The following is a 14,444-nucleotide window of genomic DNA, read 5'->3' as shown; positions in this document are numbered from 1 at the left end:
CTCAGGTATGATGCACACCTTTTAGATTTTTGATATTTATAACAATAAACTTTTAAATCATATGTAAATATTGATATGTATTTCACTACTGTATGGGATCATACACAAAATATGACAATATTTAAAGCTCAATAGCATTTGAAGACAATGACTTACAGTCATAAAACATACTGTACAATGTTCATCCAGGTCTCAGGTATGATGCACACCTTTTAGATTTTTGATATTTATAACAATAAACTGTTAAATCATATGTAAATATTGATATGTATTTCACTACTGTATGGGACCATAAACAAAATATGACAATATTTAAAGCTCAATAGCATTTGAAGACAATGACTTACAGTCATAAAACATACTGTAAAATGTTCGTCCAGGTCTCAGGTATGATGCACACCTTTTAGTTTTTTGATTTTTATAACAATACACTTTTAAATCATATGTAAATATTGATATGTATTTCACTACTGTATGGGATCATACACAAAATATGACAGTATTTAAAGCTCAATAGCATTTGAAGACCATGACTTACAGTCATAAAATATACTGTACATTGTTCACCCAGGTCTCAGGTGTGATGCACACCTTTTAGATTTTTGATATTTATAACAATAAACGTTTAAATCATATGTAAATATTGATATGTATTTCACTACTGTATGGGACCATACACAAAATATGACAATATTTAAAGCTCAATAGCATTTGAAAACAATGACTTACAGTCATAAAACATACTGTAAAATGTTCATCCAGGTCTCAGGTGTGATGCACACCTTTTAGATTTTTGATATTTATAACAATAAACTGTTAAATCATATGTAAATATGGTCTCATGTGCAAAAAAATATGATACAAAATATTTTAATATTTCAAACATGTTTATTTGGTTGTCTTTATTTTATTTCCGTCAGCTTCCAACAAGACTCTTTTTTCGCCGTTGACTCTTTTTTGGTAATTGTAGGGAACTGAACAAATACCAATGACCAATCCACAATTATTTGCATAGGCAGCACTTCCAGTCAACTTTCTGAACTCTCTTAAGCTCCTTTCGTGACATAGAAAGGCATGCTACCTCTTGCAGCGGTGACATTCAATCTGTCAAAAGATATTAGTTACCTTATCAAATTGTTCAGTAATCAATTAATCTGTACAAATTAAGTTTCCAGTGTTTTGTGACATAATATAAAGTAAAACAATGTACTCCTAATGATCAATTATTATTATTTTTTTTACTACGAGCTGATTAAACAATAATTATTGTGTTACAGTGACAATGAATCAAGAACTCACAATTTCTTTATATCCTATTAAAAATTAACAATGTAGAGACTGCATTTGTGACGCTGTGCGGAGAAACAGAGCTGAGGCTGGGTCCAAACGCAGTGTAGCTTTATTAAACAAACTTGAAACAAGACACAAAACTAGAAGCAGGACTCGAGAAACTTGAGAGCACCAACGTAACACACATAAATTCAACAACCAACCAAGACAGGGCAGAAACACAGGGCTTAAAACAGGTGAACTAAACAAGATGATAAAACACAGGTGCATGAAATAAACCATAATCAGTCCAGGGTAAAACATGAATGAAACAATAAACTAGGAAGGAGTGCCCCCCAGAGGCTCAAGCGGGCACTCCAGCCGCAGATCGTCACATAACCCCCCCTCTAAGGAGCGGCTTCCAGACGCTCCTAGAACGATCCAGGCGGGGGGCAGAGTGAAGGTGATCCCGGGGGAGGGACGGAGGGCCAGGCCCGTGCAGGGGAACAGGACCAGGAGGTAGCCAAGGCGGGCCTGGGCCGCAGAGCATGGGCATACCAGACTGGGCCGGAGACCAAGGCGGAGCAGGACGAGGCGGAGGCCAGGGCGGAGCAGGACGAGGCAGAGGCCAGGGCGGAGCAGACTTTGGCGGAGCAGACTCAGACAGAGACGAGGGCGGAGCAGGACGAGGCGGAGGCCAAGGCGGAGCAGACACAGGCAAGGTCCATGACAGCCTCGCCTCCATGGCCCTCACAGACTCAGAGGTCCATGTCAGGATCACCTCCATGGCCCCCACAGAGTACCTACTGCCCCCCCAAAAAAAATACTTGGGGAAATTCACGGGAGGAGCCTCTGGGTGGTGAACGGGTACAGGAAAGGCCTCCCGGAGCTTGAAGGGTGCAGGCAGAGCGAGGCGCAGAGGCGGGGCCGGCAGGGCGAGGCGCAGAGGCGGGGCCGGCAGGGCGAGGCGCAGAGGCGGGGCTGGCAGGGCGAGGAGTCTGGGCACGCTCACCGGGGCCTGGCGAACCAAACGAGTCCTCCTTCTCCTCCTCCTGCGGCGGCGCGTCACAGGGCTAGACACACTCGCTGGGCTGGACAACTCACTCACTTGAACTGGAGATGCAGCGCTCACTTGAAGAGGAGATGCAGCGCTCACTTGAAGAGGAGATGCAGCGCTCACTTGAAGAGGAGATGCAGCGCTCACTTGAAGAGGAGATGCAGCGCTCACTTGAAGAGGAGATGCAGCGCTCACTTGAAGAGGAGATTCAGCGCTCACTTGAAGAGGAGATTCAGCGCTCACTTGAAGAGGAGATTCACTCACTTGAACAGGAGACTCGCTCACTTGAACTGAAGATTCGGCACTCACTTGAACTGAAGACTCAGCCCTTACTTGAACTGGAGATTCATCCACTTGAACCGGAGATTCATCCACTTGAACAGGATCACTCACTTGAACTGAAGATTCACTCACTTGAACAGGAGACTCGCTCACTTGAACTGAAGATTCGGCACTCACTTGAACTGAAGACTCAGCCCTCACTTGAACTGGAGATTCATCCACTTGAACAGGAGATTCATCCACTTGAACAGGATCACTCACTTGAACTGAAGATTCACTCACTTGAACCGGAGACTCATCCACTTGAACTGGAGATTCATCCACTTGAACTGGAGATTCATCCACTTGAACAGGAGATTCCCTCGCGGGGCTCACGTGAATCGCGAGTTCGGCTGGGCTGACGTGAAGCGCGGGCTCGGCTGGGCTGACGTGAGTCGCGAGCTCATCAATGCGCACGTGAAGCGCGGGCTCGTCGTGACTGACGTGAACCAGCGGTGAAGACGACGAGGGCTTCGCGGGTAAAGTACACTCGGCAGGTGTCGAGTAGAATAAGCGTGCAGTAGTGAAGAGGTCCTGCAAGGAACAAGCCCGAGCGACATACCCGTCAAGAGTCCAGTTGGCAAGGTCCCGCGGCATCCATCGAGCGATCTCATAATCCAGCCCATTCAGAAACAGGCCCATGAGCTGGATACAGTGGCGGTTCTACTTTGAATTACACCCAGGGCGAGACCCCCTTCGAGCGCCCCCCCCCCCCCCCCCCCCCCCCAAAAAACCAACCAACCAAAAAAAAAAAAAAACTAAACCAAAAATAAAATCACATTCCGTTTATTTGAAAAACACAGTTAATAGAATCCACTTATTTTGCTAGATTTATCTAACTTTAAAGGGAGGAAGTAACCATTCGCGCATTGGTTATTGCTTTTGTAGCCCTATGTCACTCTTAAAATGTCAGAGAAAAGGACAGAATCAGAGATTATTTAGAAAATAGAAAATTGTACTTTGCATATTATAGGCTACTATAAAAACACATAAAGTTGACCATTATGTAAATTATTTTCATGAATATAGTGACCAACATGATCACATACACAGAATCTTGTTCAAAAAGCCTAATACACAATGAAATCAATTCACCAAGTTAATAACATTAAAGATTTGTTTTAAAGGAGTGTATCTTACCTACTAAACTTAAAAAAAAGGTTAACACAAAAGATTTAAAAAAAATATAAACCTCATATTTCAGCATTCAATCATCTCTATAAAAAGAATGAGTCAATAAAGATACATTCCTGACATTTATAATGCACAGTAGCTGATCTTTTATTATTAATAGTAAAATTCGGACCGATTTGCCCATGGCTGTCGTTGCTATACAACCATGCACTAAGCTCTCCACAATGGCAAAGAAGTTTTAGTAGCGAATGTATTTCCACCACAGAAAAACGCTTGCTGAAGCTCTGCTAAAAGATTTCTTTACGGAGAAGAGAAAAACACCCAAGTGTTTGGGTGCACGTGCACTCCCATGCTGAAAAGATTATGAGCGCGCCTCCCGCGAGCGCGTAATGAGCGCGCTTCCCGTGCGCCTAATCGCCTATTTGAAATAACGACCTCGAGCGGCAAAAGACGCGATACGTGAACTAATCAAGAGACCCCCTTCCCCTTGATATCGCTTCTGTGCACGGCACCTTCTCCGCAAGCAGGGGCGCCATTGCCAATAATTGAATTGAAATGATACAAAATAGAAAACCTTAGCGGGACAGAGGATTTTTTTTAACTGCTCGTGCCGCCCCCCATGTGACATGAAGAGATGCCGCCCCGGGCGACTGCCCGGTTCGCCCGTGCCTAGAACCGCTACTGGCTGGATATCATCTAGCGCTCCCACACTGCAAATGGACAGGAACTCCTTCGCGTACCTTTGGACAGACCGGCCCTCTTGCAAGACTGACGACAGGTATTCTATCATAGCCCGGTTGCTGACGACTGCTGGACCCATATTGTGGTTGGTTGTTCTGTGACGCTGTGCGGAGAAACAGAGCTGAGGCTGGGTCTAAACGCAGTGTAGCTTTATTAAACAAACTTGAAACAAGACACAAAACTAGAAGCAGGACTCGAGAAACTTGAGAGCACCAACGTAACACACATAAATTCAACAACCAACCAAGACAGGGCAGAAACACAGGGCTTAAAACAGGTGAACTAAACAAGATGATAAAACACAGGTGCATGAAATAAACCATAATCAGTCCAGGGTAAAACATGAATGAAACAATAAACTAGGAAGGAGTGCCCCCCAGAGGCTCAAGCGGGCACTCCAGCCGCAGATCGTCACAGCATTGTATAAACTATGAATTGACTATAAATTATAATAAATAATAAATAACAATTTAAAATGTGTATGAACTTTATTGCTGTACTTATTATAATGTGCTACCAGTATAATCAGTGCTACATTACCCACCCAAAATGTTTTTGTACCACCACTGGGGGGTTTTGAGGCAGCACATAATGAGCAACAATGTCCCCTCTTGAATACTGAAAACACAGAGTTATTTGTTAGTTGTGTTGACAAATGGTTCATACTGTAAATAGTATAACATACACTACCATATGTTTACTACTTAAATTTTTATCGATCTTGCATTCCTCATGTATAAAAGAATAGTATGGTGTTACAAAGTGTGTGGCTTAATGTGATAAAACAAATCTACACTTTAATCTACACACAATAAATAAATTACCTGAGCCTTTCAGAAGTTCCTCTGTCATCGTCAGTCGCAGATGTTTCATGTGCTTCCTGGCTGAGTTTATTGCAAAATGGGAAGGGATACTTGGAAAAGCACCAACAACCTCTTTTGCCATCTACATAATTCAAGATAAGTTCAGGTTTTTTTTTTTTTTTTTTCAGGGGAGATTGTTTCACCACATTAGCAATACATAAAAAAAATTAAAATATACATACTGTACATCTAAGTCCATAAATAATATTTAGTAGACTATTTGGATCATCATTATGTACAGTGACTACTAAATCTAAAAAAATTACTACATTTACAGTATATAGCCTCAATTTACCACTTCCATTCTGCTTTATTGTCTTGGTGCATGTTGATTTAAGACCAAATCAACATTTTGCACCACAAATTTACAGTATAAAAACTGTTAGAGTTTATTATAAGAATTTGTTTTCAGAGTTTAATGAGGAAAACCAACCTGCATTACAAACACTCCACAGCTGTACCCGTCTCCTTGTTTGGAATGGTTAATTAGTCCTCCATTCCATTTTATGTCCGCCCAGTCATTTTTACTGAGACAGATTCGTCTCATCTTGAAGAACTCTCTAGGCAGTGTAAATAAAGACAATCATTAACATACTAAATTTAGTCAATCTTTGAGTTTGTTACTTTGAGTCTAAATTTAGAGAAATGTAACAAATCAGAGACAAATCCCTTTCTGCTGTTCTACAGTGAGAGGTTTGTTTCCCGGCTCATATTTTCCCCATCACATCCCCACTCTTCTCCCTATATTGTCCAGTCAATTCTCTATTATCCATAATTATTGTCTTATATCACTTTACACTTAATGATTGTAAGATGCTTGCTATATACATTGAAAGTTAATAGGTACATTCATTGTAAGTAAAAAATAATGAAATAAAAACCTTATGAGAAGGCTAGTACACTTACACAACAGGAACACCCTGTCTCTGGAACACTAACAGGAAGGATATATTTTAAAAAAAAAATTGTAACATTTTTACAGTAAGATGATTCTGAAGAGCACTACAAACATTTTGGTCTAAAATCTCATATACAATATGTGTTTAGTTTCCCCCATGACAAGAAAACAGAAAAAGTGTCTTCCCACTAGGGGCATATAACAAGCAAAAATCTAACCGAAATCTACTGGCTGCATGCATGGATTTCGCTTCTTCGTCATGTCCCTTTGGATCTATCACAAACACCTGGCTGGATTCTGCATGGAGATACTGTGCAAGATAAATAAAAAAGATGAAACTAAATAGATAATAGATAATTAACAGATAATAGATAACTAAATAGTTAAATCAATTTCATATTTACATTTCATGAAACTAAACTTCATTTATTCATTCATTCACACCACCCTCTTGTGTCTGGTGTAGACACAGACTTTGTTTGTTTATATTTGAATTTTGATGGTTGGTATTTGAAGTCTTGGCTCATCTGAATTCACCTGAAATATGAACATCCTTTATAGAATAGAGTAACTATGTCTAGTTTATTACACAAGGACCATAAAATGTATTCACCAAAAACATCCAATGATTCTCGTTGACATTCAGGAAACGTCTCGGTTACGTATGTAACCCTCGTTCCCTGAGTAGGGAACGGAGACGTTACGTCAGAAGTGACGGAGATTGGGGGATTTCGCATAGAAAGCCAATCCTCTTCGAGTATTTAAACACGAGCCAATGGCATGCAATGCCTTGGGGCTGCGGAAATTTGCATAGCGTACTCCGCCCTACTCCGTGAGTATAAAAGGAGGAAGTGAACGCAACCGCAGTATGTCTTCGCTGAGGAGCCAAGACTGAACTCGGCATCTACCCAGCGATACAGCAGAAGTGGCAGGGAGACGTAACGTCTCCGTTCCCTACTCAGGGAACGAGGGTTACATACGTAACCGAGACGTTCCCTTTCGTAGTCACTTCGAGTTACGTCAGAAGTGACGGAGATTGGGGGTCTGTGCCATCACGCCAACTTCAAGCTGTCTTCCAGTGCCCTGCGAAAATCTGAACCCCACTTTTTCTTTTTTTTTTCTTTTTTTGGGATCTACTTTGACACAGGATTACCAAGGTACACTGGGAAACATATCCCGGAGGGGACATGTTACCAGATGCCTGCCAGAGGGAGGACTTAAGAATACTCATATGGTATAAGAACACATATGGAAAACTGGAGTACCAGCAGAGGTGGCAAGTTTTAAACTCCAGGGTTGGCAGATGGCTTGCCAAGGGAAGACACATGCTCAGAGAGTCTCACAGTGGATAATACACATGAGACGGTTACCAGGGGGGAACCGTACGCATGGAGGCACCTAGCTAGCATCCAGAGCGACAGCAGTGGAGCCCGCATCGTCGGTGTTGGAGGACTCGAGTCTTCAATAGAAGAACTGAGAAAAATCGCACTTATCCAGTCCGGGGAGTGGAGTGGCGAGCAAGCGAAGACACCTGAGCGGGTCCAGTACCGGCCGGAACGAGTACGAGAGAGGACACTGGCTCAATTCGCAGATTATAGAATCTGGCGAAGGTGTTGGGTGTCGCCCAGCCTGCAGCTCTGCAGATGTCTGTTAGCGAGGCGCCGTGCGCTAAAGCCCAAGAGGAGGCCACACTCCGAGTGGAATGGGCCGTCACACCAAGGGGACACGGACGGCCTTGCTGCTGGTAAGACAAAGCAATGGCATCCACAATCCAGTGGGACAGCCGTTGCTTTGAGAGAGCCCTTCCCTTCTGGCTCCCTCCATAACAGACAAAGAGCTGGTCTGAGGTCCTGAAACACTGCGTTCTGTCGACATAGGTGCGGAGAGCACGTACCGGACAGAGCAGTGCCAAGGCTGGGTCTGCCTCCTCCAGGGGCAGCGCTTGCAGGTTCACCACCTGGTCCCGGAAGGGAGTGGTGGGAACCTTGGGCACATATCCAGGCCGGGGTCTCAGGATCACGTGAGAGTAAGCCGGCCCGAACTCCAGGCACACTTCGTCAACGGAGAATGCGTGCAGGTCCCCCACCCTCTTGATGGAGGCCAATGCAACCAGGAGTGCTGTCTTCATGGACAGAAACTTTAACTCTACTGATTGCAAAGGCTCAAAGGGATGCCTCTGCAGAGCACTTAAAACTACTGAGAGGTCCCAAGAGGGTACGAGGGGAGGACGAGGCGGATGCAGCCTCCTCGCTCCCCTCAGGAACCTGATGACCAGGTCGTGCTTCCCTAAGGACTTACCTTCCACTGCTTCATGAGAAGCGGCAATGGCCGCGACGTAAACTTTAAGGGTGGAGGGCGACAGCCTGCGCTCCAACCCCTCTTGCAGGAAGGAAAGCACAACACTGACCGGACATCTCCGGGGGTCTTCTCCGCGAGAAGAACACCAGCTGACGAAGAGGTTCCACTTCAACGCATAAAGGTGTCTCGTGGACGACGCTCTTGCGGAAGTGATGGTTGCCGCCACCGCAGGTGGCAGCGAACTCAAACCCTCCTCGTCCCGTCCAGGAGCCACACGTGCAGCCTCCAAAGATCGGGACGAGGGTGCCATAGAGTGCCCCGTCTCTGAGAGAGTAGGTCTTGTCTCAGAGGAATAGGCCAAGGAGGTGCTGTCGCGAGGAGCATGAGATCGGAGAACCACGTCTTGGTGGGCCAGTAGGGGGCTACCAGCAAGACCTGCTCCTCGTCCTCCTTGATCTTGCACAACACCCGTGCAAGGAGGCTCACTGGGGGAAACGCATACTTGCGTGGGCCCCGTGGCCAGCTGTGCGCCAGCGCATCCGAACCGAGAGTGCCCCAGGTCAGAGAATAAAACTGGGCGCAGTGGGCTGAGTCCCGAGAGGCGAACAGATCTATCTGTGCCTCCCCGAACTCTTTCCAGATCAGCTGGACCGACTGGGGATGGAGTCGCCATTCGCCGGAGATAGGACGGACCCGAGACAGCTCGTCGGCTGCCCAGTTCCGGTCTCCAGGAATGTAAACTGCACGAAGGGACCTCAGGTGCTTCTGACTCCATATCAAGAGGTGGCGGGCGAGCTGCGACAACTGGCGCGAGCGTAGACCCCCCTGGTGGTTGATGTACGCTACAGCCGTAGTGTTGTCTGAGCGGACAAGCACATGCTGGCCCTTGAGCAACGCTCTGAAGCGGTACAGGGCGAGCCGTACCGCCAGCAGCTCGAGGCAATTGATGTGCATGAGGCGCTGGGCTCCTGTCCAGGAACCGGCGGCTGCATGCCCATTGCACATGGCACCCCAACCCGTGGTAGATGCATCCGTGGAGACGACGAGATGTCTGGAAACTCGCTGAATAGGGACACCTGTCCGTAAAAAAGCTGAGGTTCGACCACGGGAAGAAGGTTCGCCGGCATGCCGGAGTCACTGGGACTCGGAGCGAGCCGCGATGCCATGCCCACCTCGGGACTCGATCGCGAAGCCACAGCTGAAGCGGTCTCATATGAAGCAAACCGAGCGGCGTTGCCGCGGCCGCGGATGCCATATGCCCCAGGAGCCTCTGAAAAAGTTTCAGTGGAACCGCACTCTTGCCCTCGAACTGACGAAGGCAAGCCAGCAGTGAGTGCGCGCGCTCGTTCGTGAGCTGCGCGGACATGGCGACCGAGTCTATCTCCATGCCGAGAAAAGAGATCCTCTGCACGGGGCAAAGTTTGCTCTTTTCCCGGTTGACCCGAAGGCCCAAACGGGCTAGGTGCCGGAGCACCAAGTCTCTGTGTTCGCAAAGCTGAGCTCGAGAGTGTGCTAGTATCAGCCAGTCGTCGAGATAATTCAGGATGCGAACCCCATGTTCGCGAAGGGGAACAAGGGCTGCCTCGACGATCTTCGTGAAGACGCGAGGGGACAGAGCTAACCCGAATGGGAGAACGGCGTACTGATATGCCTGGCCCTCGAAGGCAAACCGAAGAAACGGTCTGTGTCGAGGTAAGATGGACACATGGAAGTACGCGTCCTTCAGGTCGATCGCTGCAAACGAATCCTGATACCGAACACATTCGAAAATGCGTTTGGCCGTGAGCATTTTGAACGGTAGTCGATGGAGAGAACGGTTCAAAATGCGCAGGTCCAGGATCGGCCGTAACCCACCGGTCTTCTTGGGGACAATGAAGTAGGGGCTGTAAAACCCGGACTTCACCTCGGCTGGAGGGACCATCTCGATTGCACCCTTCGTCAGCAGGGTCGCAATCTCCGCTCTCAGGACTGGGGCATTGCCACCAACTATCGTGGAGCGAACTCCCCTGAAGCGGGGAGGAGACCGTGCGAACTGAATCGCGTAGCCGAATCTGATCGTTCTGATGACCCAGCGGGATATCCCGGGAAGCGCTATCCAGGCTTCCAAGAAATGAGCCAACGGGGTCATGCGAACCACAGACGTCCCCCCGGAGGGGCAGCGGTGCGGGTCGACTGGCACGCGTGCAGGAGTTACCCCGCTCGGATGCGTCGAAGCCCGCTCCCCGACAGAAGGGACCAGGGAAAGCGGAGCGTTCCACGGGGGTCTGTTCTGCTGGGGGTCTGGCGACAGAGGGGGAAGGGATTGGTGTAGCCCGGGGACGACACACGCACCCTTCTGCGCCCTCAGAGACAGAGAGGAGTGTGTGGGCTGACGCACGGGGGCATCTAGCGCACCCACTCCAGTCTGTGAGCTCAGTGAGGATGTCAAGTCTTTCTTTAACCAGTTCAGGGTGCTGCCCACCCGTGGGTGAGCAGCGGGGAGCTGAGAACAAAAGATTCTCCCCCGGCCCTCCACCGGGGGAAGGAGGGGGCCTGCTACCGCCTCCTGGGAAAGACTCGAGATCGTCACTGAGCGGCCCGTGTCAGGATCTTCGCTTGGCCTGGCGTTTAGCGGGGCGAGCGGCCTGAGGGGGCTGTGACGCCGGCCTGCGGCCTCCTCGACGCCGGGGCCCGGGTGAAGGCTGCTGCTGGGGCCGGGCGGGAGGGAGGGGAGCCGCAGGGGGGCGTCCTCGGCGGCGAGCAGAGGGAGGCACCTGCGCCGGTGACTGGGTGGAGGCAGCAGCTGGTCGCCGGGGCAGGATGTGTTTAATGGCCTCCGTCTGCTTCTGGGCGGTGGAGAACTGCTGGGCGAAGTCCTCGACCGCACCGCCGAAAAGGCCAACCTGAGAGAGCGGAGCGTCGAGCAGACGAGTCCGCTCAGCGCTCCGCGTGTCTGCCAGGTTGAGCCAGAGATGGCGCTCCTGAACCACCGAAGTGGCCATCACCTGACCGACGGCGCGAGCGGCCACTTTCGTTGCCCGGAGAGCAAGGTCAGTGGCGGACCGCAAATCTTTAAATGCCGTCGAGTCAGTCCCGCCCTCGTGCATGTCTCTGAGCATCTTCGCTTGGAAGACCTGCAAAGTGCTCATAGCATGCAGAGCGGAAGCCGCCTGTCCCGCCGCTCTATAGGATCGCGCCGCCATAGCAGACGAGAACCCACAGGCTTTGGATGGGTGCTTAGGAGGACCACGGGTGGAGGCGCTCTGTGGACACAGCTGCATCGCAACAGAGCGCTCCACCGGGGGCATCCCAGTGTACCCACGGGCGGCCCCACCGTCGAGGGGGGGAAAGGCGGGGGAGAGATCGCGCTCTCGAGTGGACAAAGGAGCCCCCCAAGAGCGCGATAACTCCACATGCAGCTCGGGGAAAAAAGGTATTGGAGTTGGCCGTGGCCTTGCGGCGGCAGCTTTGTCCAGATACCAATTATCCATCCGCGAGAGATCGGGGCAGGATGGAGGTTTCCATTCTAGCCCGATACTCCCAGCGGCTCGAGACAGCATGGCCGTCAGCTCGGGATCTGACACGGGCAACGCTGGCACTCCCGAAGGGGGCAACGCAGCCGCATCTTCCTCTCCCGAGGACTCAAGCCCGCCTAGTGATGCTGTGATAGACATCGCATCATCATCTGGAGCGCTGCTCGAAGCAGCCGGTGCCGCCGAAGAGACAACCGACCGAGTCGAGCTAGCGCTCGCTGGCTCACGCACTGAGGCGGGAGGTGTGGCCCGAGGAATTGTCGGGGCTTTATCCCACACCGTCACCGTTAGATCGCCGGGTCCCCGGGTCGACGGGCCCCCTTTCGTGAAGGAAGCCGATCGAGTAGGGGGGACCGGGGCTCTTACTCTAGTGAGATCATTGAGCCTCGACCTCAGTGTGGAGATGGTCATGCTCCCACAGAAGGAACATGAGTCATCCACGAACGCTGCTGCTGCATGCTGAATGCCCAGGCATACAAAGCAGCGTTCGTGACCATCAGATGATGACAGAAATCTACCACATCCAGAAGGGCACGGGCGAACCATCTTTAAAAAGACGTGCCGCGTGCAGCTCTTTCACTTTCACTTTTATGAGAAAGGAGAAATTCACTCTTCCAGCGCTGAAGCTACCAGGGAGAAGTGCAAAGTCTGGCAGACCACTGCTCAGATCGCAGGCAATGCAAAATCTCGCTGGGTACCGCCGTCACACCAACACTGAAGAGGACGCTCGTTCTCGAAGAGTCTTGAATCAGCTTTTAGGAGTGAAGAGGTTCTCTTGGCTCCGAAGCGAAAACATACTGCGGTTGCGTTCACTTCCTCCTTTTATACTCACGGAGTAGGGCGGAGTACGCTATGCAAATTTCCGCAGCCCCAAGGCATTGCATGCCATTGGCTCGTGTTTAAATACTCGAAGAGGATTGGCTTTCTATGCGAAATCCCCCAATCTCCGTCACTTCTGACGTAACTCGAAGTGACTACGAAAGGGAACTTATAATTCCCTCGTAGTCATGAAAGTCCACCTGCAATTTCATTGATACATTTCATTGTTAATTAACTGTCTTAAATGATTAAAGATAATAAAAGATAAAGATCATGTTTACCTTTGAGAGAATGTTTCTCCGTACTTTGTCTCTTTCGTCATTAATTATGACATCTGCTGTGTATTGATCTAGTACATAAATTCTATGTCCCTGGTCACTGTTGTTCACTAACACATGCAAATAACATTGGATTGTCTAAGATCAAAAGAGGAAAAATAAATTATAATTTCTTCATTCAGTGTTTCATTGCCATTGATAACATTGTCATCTTTAAATTTCTATATTTCCATATGTTCACAGATTAATTTTCAGTTGCAAAGCATTTCCCAAAGATATGAATAATTTTTTCTTACCTCCCCCATCAGCCATTTATGTGGCTGGAGTGTTTTCAACTCTGAATGATGCAGGATATAAGACATTTTTTTGTCCTTTGACAGTATGATGGCAACAACTATCTCACATGCTTTCTTTGACCACAGAGCTTTGACCTGAAATGGGATATTTGTATATACGTAAAAGATTTTATGAGTTACTTTAATGTAAGCAAGTTTTATTTTCAAATTAGGAATTTAAGATCTACACTCGCTTGTGTCTTTATAATAAATTACAAACGGCTATTACTGTTACAAATCTTTCGTTCTTAATTTCATGATTTGATCTTTTTTAATTGTTGAACAAAAGCATGATTATGGCATTATTGAGAATGTCATAATACCTGGGCTGATGTGACCTCTGAATGACCCTCTGATGTTTTCTTTGTTTGGCTTATTTTAGGTGGCTTATTTTCTGGTGGATCAAAATCTGACTGATGTCCCACTGATGTTTTCATCTGATGATAGATAGATAGATAGATAGACAGACAGACAGACAGACAGACAGACAGACAGACAGACAGACAGACAGACAGATAGATAGATAGATAGATAGATAGATAGATAGATAGATAGATAGATAGATAGACAATATTACAGTAAATGTGTTATGAGTTACAGTAATATGAACAAAAGCTTTATGGCATGATTGAGAATTTCATATTACCTGGGCTGATGTGACCTCTGAATGACCCTCTGATGTTTTCTTTGTTTTGCATCTTTTTGGTTGGGGCACTACTTCTGGTGGATCAAAATCTGAATGATGTCCCACTGATGTTTTCATCTGATGATAGATAGATAGATAGATAGATAGATAGATAGATAGATAGATAGATAGATAGACAGACAGACAGACAGACAGACAGACAGACAGATAGATAGATAGATAGATAGATAGAGGACGGACGGACGGACGGACAGACAATATAATATAAACATT

At 47.7% G+C, this 14,444-nt stretch overlaps 1 pseudogene; it reads right to left on the bottom strand.

Moving 5' to 3' along the window:
* Positions 1 to 1,003: 1,003 nt before the first annotated feature.
* Positions 1,004 to 14,223, bottom strand: LOC148995892 (uncharacterized; annotated as a pseudogene).
* Positions 14,224 to 14,444: the final 221 nt, after the last annotated feature.

This window comes from Pimephales promelas, chromosome 2 (genome assembly GCF_988280905.1).
Source record: "Pimephales promelas chromosome 2, fPimPro1.hap1.1, whole genome shotgun sequence".
Lineage (NCBI taxonomy): Eukaryota > Metazoa > Chordata > Actinopteri > Cypriniformes > Leuciscidae > Pimephales > Pimephales promelas.
This window is presented reverse-complemented; position numbering and strand designations above follow the sequence as displayed.